We start from the raw sequence: 9,061 nt of genomic DNA on the forward strand, positions 1-9,061 counted from the left end.
TTTCTGATAGCATGACTAGAGTAACTCCTTGATACTTTTTGGCCTGAGTTTTGCTGCTAAATAGAAGAGGAATTTCCCTTGTTGTTTCAGCAATATTTTAGTTTATTCTCTTAGCTTTTCTAATTATTCAATCATTTCATTTTAAATATTAATAATTTTATCCATTTCCAAGAAATTTGTCTCATTCATTTTTCTAGTCTTATTGATTTGATCAGAACTTCCAAAACTATGTTAAATAGTAGTGGTGCTAGAAATTGACTTTGTCTTAGACTGATTTTTTAATGATAATGCTTCTAGTATTACCCCATTAACCAAACAACTGTAAGTTTGAGATTTTAAAAAATCTTGTTAAAGAATTATTTATCTATCAGGTGTATATGATGTTTTTTTTCCTAATGAGGTATGATTTTTTTTCTGAATACGTGTATTTGAAATTTTTGAGATACATGTCCTCATTTCCCCCCCTTTCATGTGGTAAAATAAAGATTTATGAAGTGTATGAGGTAGGAGGGAGGGGAATATGTGGTCTCACTGATACATTATTTATTATTTAAGTCCCCTGAGCTCCTAAGATTATGTAAGGGTATAAATGTCACCAGAATGCAAAGATATTCACTAATAATTGAACACTTTTAGATTTAGTCCCTTTCTCATGAGCTTATCTCATTGTAATGTTAATTTTATATGTTATATTGACTTTAGACATTAAATATTAAACAATCCAAATCAATTGTAAAGCAAAATAGCAAATGTTATAAAATACATATGATTTCATGAAATTGGAAAAAAAACGTTGAATAACTGCTAGGATCATGCTCAAATCCACTGAAACGAAAGGTTCTGAGAGATTTAAACCAGTACAGTGTGTAAAGAAGGAAACATCAAAAAGGTTGATGACATTAAATGAATTTAAGAGAGAATGCTTTGACTCTCAGTGGATCAAAAGTTCCTTGGAAAATGAATGGAGTCCTCCAGAAATTTTGCCAGAAGGACTTTTCTATGATAATTATGAAAATGTGGTCATGTAATTTTATTGGAGAAATAGTTTAAAAAATTCTTAACATTTAATTCATTTTTATTTTAGTATGAAATTAGCTCATAACTTCAATTCCAAGCTGTATTTTGTTAGATATAAGCAAATACATTTCATAAATTTATTTGTTTTAGATAAAATCCCAATAAAAGTTTTTATTTTTTGAAACTACCTACTATGTATGTATGCTTTCTATTTTAACTGAATTAACTTCTAAAGATCATCTCCTATTATCCTGAGATAATGAAGACCCCCCAGACACTAATTTATTTCTAATACTGAAGCATTTTTATGTTACTAGAATGAAACTTACTTGTTCTTGGAATATTATTCTCTTAATAGTCCTTAGGATACTCGTTGCTAGAATTTTATTTTTAAATTATTTTAGTTGCTATGACATGTATTACTTTTAGAATTGGAAAAAAATTAAGGAGGCATTTTAAAAGATTTGCTAATATAGAATAATTAGTATAGAATATACTAGAATAATATTATATGTTCTAGTATATATTATATACTCTAGTATAGAATGTATAAAATAGGTTACTTTACTTACAAATGAAACTGGTCTGTAGTTTTTGTTTGTATGGTATTCTTGTCAGGTTTTGATACACGATTGTACTGACTGTCAATTAAGAGGCTTGCAACTTTTGCAATATTTAAACAGTACAGAAATTTTTTGTATAAAAAAACTAGAATTGTTACCTTGTATTTAATAGTAATTCTTTGATAATTGTATATTTTTCTACAATTATTAGACTATTTCAAAATCTGCTTTCTTTAAATAAGTATTGGAAATTCCTATTATTAAAATGTTAAGCTTTATGGTTATATAGCCATAATAAATTTACAAAAATACCTGTCAATAGTAAACTCTCTTGTGGCAAATTTTGTGTAATTGTGCTTTCTCTAATTTTTTAATGGCTAAACATAACAACATTTTGTTTCTTTTTGCTCATATAAACATTGAATGCATTAAGTGTACGATTTATATATTTTCTATTTTATTCAAAAATATTACATAGCATTTAAAAGAAATACCTTTCAGCATTTGCATTTAGAATTCTGTTAGATTTACAATTATTCTGATTTATTTCTCTAATTGGCTTCAGAGTCTATGGAATCTTTCAAGAATACTATGTTCTCAGACTTTTGATTTTCATTACCTCTAAGTCTGTTGAATAGATCTTCAATTTTTTTTCAACAAGAGGATATGAGTATTAAATTTCTTAAGCCTTTATATTATCTAAGATTGCCTTTATTTTGCGTTCACAGATTAAATACCAACTTTTAATTCAGAATAAATACAAATGCAAAGATAGCTGACAGTATTGGAGAGAATTTTTTAAGTAGACATTTCAGAAATACTTCACTATCAAGTACAAATAGACAACACAGAAAGTACAGGGGAAATGGAGATTGGAAAGGAGAAAAACAGAAAACCATCAAACAAAAAAGGAGACAAGTATTCAAGAGGGAAAATAAGAGAGAGGCAAGGTAAGGACAATCCAACACATCTATGAAAATAGTCCACAAAGAAGAAAAGGAAAGCCACAGAAAAGAACAAATACTAAAGACTATCATTCAAGAAAATTTCCTGAGAGAAGACAAACCTACTTACTGAAAGGACAACCTGAAAAATTGACCCAATATTGTCAACACCAAGGAATATTCCAATATTACTATTGTATTTTAATAACAAAGGGTGACGGAGCTTTGGTTATCAGGTTAAAAAGACAAAGGAAAGAAAGTTAGATTGATCTCAGATTTTGTGACAAAACATTTTACGCTAAGAAAAATACAAGCCAAAGATTTTATACACAGCCAAAATGACCTTCAAGAATAAAATTCACAGAGTTATGAACACATAAGAATTTAGAGGAGATTGTTCCCAACAGCTCTGCCTGAAAGCTATACAAACAAAAATTTCACATACACTAAGAAACTATTGGAGAAGCTTCTGCATAAGAGTTATTGGTAAGGTATTAAAGCAGAGAATCAAGGGGTCCTTAATTACAACATTCCCAACATGAACCTTAGCTGGGGAAAGGTGTTTGGTATTTTGGAGGAAGCTAAAGAGCAATTCAATTTAGAAGATCATTTCCATAGATAACGCTGGAGCAAGTCTTCCTGACCGTTGCTAAACTACAGAACCCTGAAGATAATGATTAAGAAAAGATGGACCCCTCCCCCGAACCATAAAGCAACATGAGATATTGAATCACCTTTCCAGATTCATAGGCAGATGAGCAGACAAGTAGGACGATCCTTGTTGAACTGCAAGATGGAAAGAGTCCCTTAAGGCTCTCTATTTGGGGACGCTCAAGGTTTTTTATCCTCAATTGGATACTGTGAGTAACAAAGTATTTTTTAAAAAATGATAAATACAAATGTATAACATAATTCCTTTTTGTCACTTTTTCCCTCTCAAAACTCTGTTTTCTTCCATTTAGTGTTACAGAAGTCCAAAAATAACCTGATTTTTATTTATGTTGTAGAGAAATATTTTTTGTTTTGTTTTGCTTTGCTTTGCTCTTGTCTTCTTCCTGGATGCTTGTATCTTAAATTTTCATTCTTTAAAAAGCAACAATAATAGCAACAACACAATACTAATTTGATCTATCTTGCAGTGTAGTTATCTGTCTTTTGAGGAAATATTTCAAAAAGAATGGAGAAGGCAGGACACTCTTTGTCTATTAAAACGCATATTCTTGTTTCCATTTGTTCTTTGCTCTGTAAATTGGCTTGTGTGAGTCATGATTTCTATCATCCCTTTTCATCATTCAGTCCTTTCCTTTGTGTTATCTCTGAGTCTACACCAGGGCCGCTGAGAGTTCTGACTGGAAGAGAGAGAAAGCTTCCTCTGCGCTATATTCTGAAATGGCTATAAATTCCTGGACTCCAAACCCAACTAACTGTCTAACAATTCTTCTGTTTTCTGGTCATTCCTCTCTTTCATGTTTCCCTTGATGTACTTTCCCAGTGATGACCTGGCCTCCCAGTTCCCACAAAATTCAATCAAATTTCTGACTTACATACCACACCGTGACTTACATCTGCCCTCATCTCTGCTCCTTCCCATCTTTACAACCGAGGAGTTCTCCATCTTCCCAGATAAAGATGTTCCTTCATCCCTTCTCACTCTATATAGTCTTCCTGCCTGATCTCAGACAGCACATTACCCTCATTTACAGCCCATGTGTTGGCGACTATGGAATTTAGAGCCCCTGCCTGGCCATCTCTCCACACTTCAGATTCCTATCTCCAAATACCTTTTAGACATTTCCTCTCAAATATGTCACAGAAAATTCCAATTCAGTACATCATAAATTTAACTCAGCATCCCCTCACCACTCATCTGATCTATATTTGTTCTCTCTCAGAGTAGATGGCATCTTCATCATTAAGTAACCCAAGCCAGACAAGCCTAGGTTGTCCTTGACTCATTTGTCTTCCTCATCATGCATATCAGATAATTGCCAAATATTTTTGTTTTCACTTTCTAATTTTCAATAAATTCCATCTACTTCTCTCCATGTTGGTATTCTTTAGACATCATTTCAGGCCATTATCATTCCTGATGATGACAGTTTCCTCTTATTTTGTCTCTTTGTTTCCATCTTACCTGCCTCTAGATAATTCTCCACACTGCCACAGAACAATGGTTTCAAGCCCCAAAATGATCATGCTACTCTCCTAAACAAGTATTTATGGCTTTATAGTGAGCTCAAGATAAAGTTTTTCCTCCTTAATGTGTCTCACAAGGCTTCTCAACCCGACATGCCCAGTCACCTCACCAGCTCCATCACTATCTACTCACACTCCACTCTGCGTAGCCTATGCTCCAGCCAGACCCCTTGTTTTCCTCCACCCAATCATTATCTTCTTATGCATCCATTCCTCTTTTGCCATTTACCAAGTTAACCCCTACTTATTCATTAGGTTTCAATTTAGATGTTACTTTACCTAAGACCTCATCTCTGACCAAGTCTTCAAACCTACCCAATTTGGATTAAGTGTTCTTTCTGTGTGTCTCTGTAACAGTCTATAAAATTTTATAAAATTTACTATATGATATTATAAATGTCTGCTTATTTGGCCATATCTCCACCTAGACTGAACCTTCATGGGAGCAGGAATTATGTATGTCATTTTTGATTGAATCTTCCTGAGACCAACAATGCCTGGATATACTAGGCATGTAATAAATATTTGTTGAATGAGTTAACCTGATTATAAACTATTTTCCTATTTTTCAAACAGTGTCAGGGAGAGGGTCACAGGGTGTGTGATCATCTCATGCACAATTCTCTGATTGGTTGATGGTGAGGTAACAGAGTGAGGTTTTGGGAATCTCAGTCATCAACCTTTTGGTTCCAACTGGTCTGGGGTCTACTTGCTGGTGGTCAGCATGCAGTTAACTTCTTCCATCTGGTGGAGGTTTTAGTATTTTCAAAACAACTTAAGGATATGGTTCAGGATATTATCTATAGCCCTTAAGGAGGAACCAAAGGTCCTTGACGTTGTTTTATGGCTAAACTATTATTGTTTTCTCTTGCTTGACTGTTTTTCTTTGTTTCTTCATTTCCTCACTTCTCTGATTAATTTTGCTCTCTGGAACTTGGGGAAGGCCTAGGAGGCTAAAGCTTTTCTACAAACAAGAGGTGAGGGACACAGCAGGGAGGGTAGGGAGGGTGTCTGTCCCTGGGAAGGCCCCACAGGATCCTGCTTGGTTTTACTTATAGAATACTAAAAAGGCCAATTAAGACTATGGTAAATTGCAACAGAAAGAATAAAATACCTAGGAATGAGCCTACCTAAGGGGACAAAAGACCGGTATGCAGAAAACTATAAGACACTAATCAAAGAAATTAAAGACCATACAAACAGATGGAGAGATATACCATGTTCTTGGATAGGAATAATCAACGTTGTGAAAATGACTATACTACCCAAAGCAATCTACAGATTCAATGCAATCCCTATCAAACTACCAATGGCATTTTTCACAGAACTACAACAACAAATTTCACAATATGTATGGAAACACAAAAGACCCCGAATAGCAAAAGCAATCTTGAGAAAGAAAAACGGAGCTGGAGGAATCAGGCTCCCTGATTTCAGACTATACTACAATGCTACAGTAATCAAGACAGTATGGTACTGGCACAAAGACAGAAATACAGATCAATGGAACAGGATAGAAAGCCCAGAGATAAACCCACGCACATATGGTCACCTTATCTTTGATAAAGGAGGCAAGCATATACAGTGGAGAAAAGACAGCCTCTTCAATAAGTGGTGCTGGGAAAACTGGACAGCTACGTGTAAAAGAATGAAATTAGAACACTTCCTAACACCATACACAAAAATAAACTCAAAATGGATTAAAGACCTAAATGTAAGGCCAGACATTATAAAAGTCTTAGAGGAAAACATAGGCAGAACACTCTATGACATAAATCACAGTAAGATCCTTTTTGACCCACCTCCTAGAGAAATGGAAATAAAAACAAAAATAAACAAATGGGACCTAATGAAACTTAAAAGCTTTTGCACAGCAAAGGAAACCATAAACAAGACGAAAAGACAACCCTCAGAATGGGAGAAAATATTTGCAAAGAAAGCAACTGGCAAAGGATCAATCTCCAAACCATACCAGCAGCTCATGCAGCTCAATATCAAAAAAAAAAAAAAAAAAAAAGCCCAATCCAAAAATGGGCAGAGGACCTAAATAGACATTTCTCCAAAGAAGATATACAGATTACCAACAAACACATGAAAGGATGCTCAACATCACTAATCATTAGAGAAATGAACATCAAAACTACAATGAGGTATCACCTCACACTGGTCAGAATGGCCATCATCAAGAAATCTACAAACAATAAATGCTGGAGCTGGTGTGGAGTAAAGGAAACCCTCTTGCACTGTTGGTGGGAATGTAAATTGATACAGTCACTATGGAGAACAGTATGGAGGTTCCTTAAAAAACTAAACATAGAACTACCATATGACTCAGCAATCCCACTACTGGGCATATACCGTAATTCAAAAAGAGTCATGTACCACAATGTTCATTGCAGTTCTATTTACAATAGCCAGCACATGGAAGCAACCTAAGTGTCCATCAACAGATAAATGTATAAAGAAGATGTGGCACATATATACAATGGAATATTACTCAGCCATAAAAAGAGCTGAAATTGAGTTATTTGCAGTGAAGTGGTTGGACCTAGAGACTGTCATACAGAGTGAAGCAAGTCAGAAAGAGAAAAACAAATACTGTATGCTAACACATATATACGGAATCTAAAAAAAAAAAACATGGTTCTGAAGAACCTAGGGGCAGGACAGGAATAAAGATGCAGCTATAGAGAATGGATTTGCGGACATGGGATGGGGAAGGGTAAGCTAGGACGAAGTGAGAGAGTGGCATGGACATATATACATTACTGAATGTAAAATAGATAGCTAGTGGGAAGCAGCCGCATGGCACAGGGAGATCAGCTTCGTGCTTTGTGTCCACCTAGAGGGGTGGGATAGGGAGGGTGGGAGGGAGATGCAAGAGGGAGGAGAAATGGGAATATATGTATATGTATAGCTGATTCACTTTGTTATCAAGCAGAAACTAACACACCATTGTAAAGCAATTATACTCCAATAAAGATGTTAAAAATAAAAAAAGACTCTGGTAAGTGGTCAGATGAACAATCACTCTGCCAAGTTGGAATGCTGTCTTATAAGGTTCTATGTACCCTCTGAACTAATGTATATTCTGAACCAGTGTATGTTGCTGTTTCTTTCCAAACTCCAAAGGAATGGCAGTGGGGTGGCACCTTTCATAATTAAAACTAATTATCCATTGGCAAAATGTTTGTGTCTCTGCTTTATAATTCTGGACTCTGCTTTTTTAGAGGTTTTATCATCTGAAGGAGAAATGTTTTCATCAAGAGATATATAACAATGGTTTTATTGAATTAGAAGTGGATACTTCTACTTAGTCTTTTTGACATCTTCATGTCAGGAAAAATAGGAAGGAGAGAGATTCTAAAAACAAACAAACAAACAGGCAAACAAACAAAACCAACTATCACCAAACAGGTTATCTCATACAATACTTCTTTGCACAACTAGGTCCTGTTGTTACATTCAGTGGAACGCCATGTGAATAGAAACAAGGTACAGATTCCTGAAAAGTAAACGTTTAGGTTATGTCACTGACTAAAGAACCCCAACTGGCTGAGGCATAGGTTGAGATAAGATGGAAAGGAGGAAAGTCATATATACTGTGGATATTGTAGTGACCAGCTAGTAAAACAAGTACTATAACTTTTTCCTGCTTTTCCCTTCGTGCTGTGTTATGTATATAGTTTAACTATTTTTCCTTTTCATTCTTCTTCCTATCTCCCACTATTGAATTTCAAGGGTGTGGTGATAGATAACTCTAAAATTTAATGCATAGGTGCCAGAATATCCATTCAGGACTGTGACAGAACTAGAGGAAGAATGGACATCATTCCAAAGTCCCATGCTTGAGCCAGAGGCATAATATGATGAAATTTTGGGTGTTCTCCCTTGAAGAGGAGGTGTGTGTGTGTATTGATTCTATGAAAGATCAGTTGCATTGTATTTTTTGGAACTATAAGTTTAAAAAAAGGTATAGATGAATACTGGAGACTGAAAGGGGTGGAGCTTAGTGGCATTTGTTCAGCTTTGACAACCCGAAGACTAAGTACATTTCCCTTTTGAGGAAATTTCAGAATCAGTGGGAGGGAAAGCTCCACATTCCTTTCTGGAAACCAAAGTAAGACAGTTGTTTTTGCTTTTTTCGAGCAAAGGCATGGATTTGACCTAAACTTATCCAATCCAGGGGCCACAGTGACAGAGAAGTTAAGGGACCTGTAGCATGACAGAGGGGTCTACCTGTAGTGCCAGTGATGTCACTAGTGAGTGGTTCAGTGGCTGCAATTCCAGTTGTATCATCCCAACTAGACGGTGTCTGTGGTTGGATGGACTGGATTCTTG

This window comes from Eubalaena glacialis, chromosome 1 (assembly GCF_028564815.1).
Source record: "Eubalaena glacialis isolate mEubGla1 chromosome 1, mEubGla1.1.hap2.+ XY, whole genome shotgun sequence".
Lineage (NCBI taxonomy): Eukaryota > Metazoa > Chordata > Mammalia > Artiodactyla > Balaenidae > Eubalaena > Eubalaena glacialis.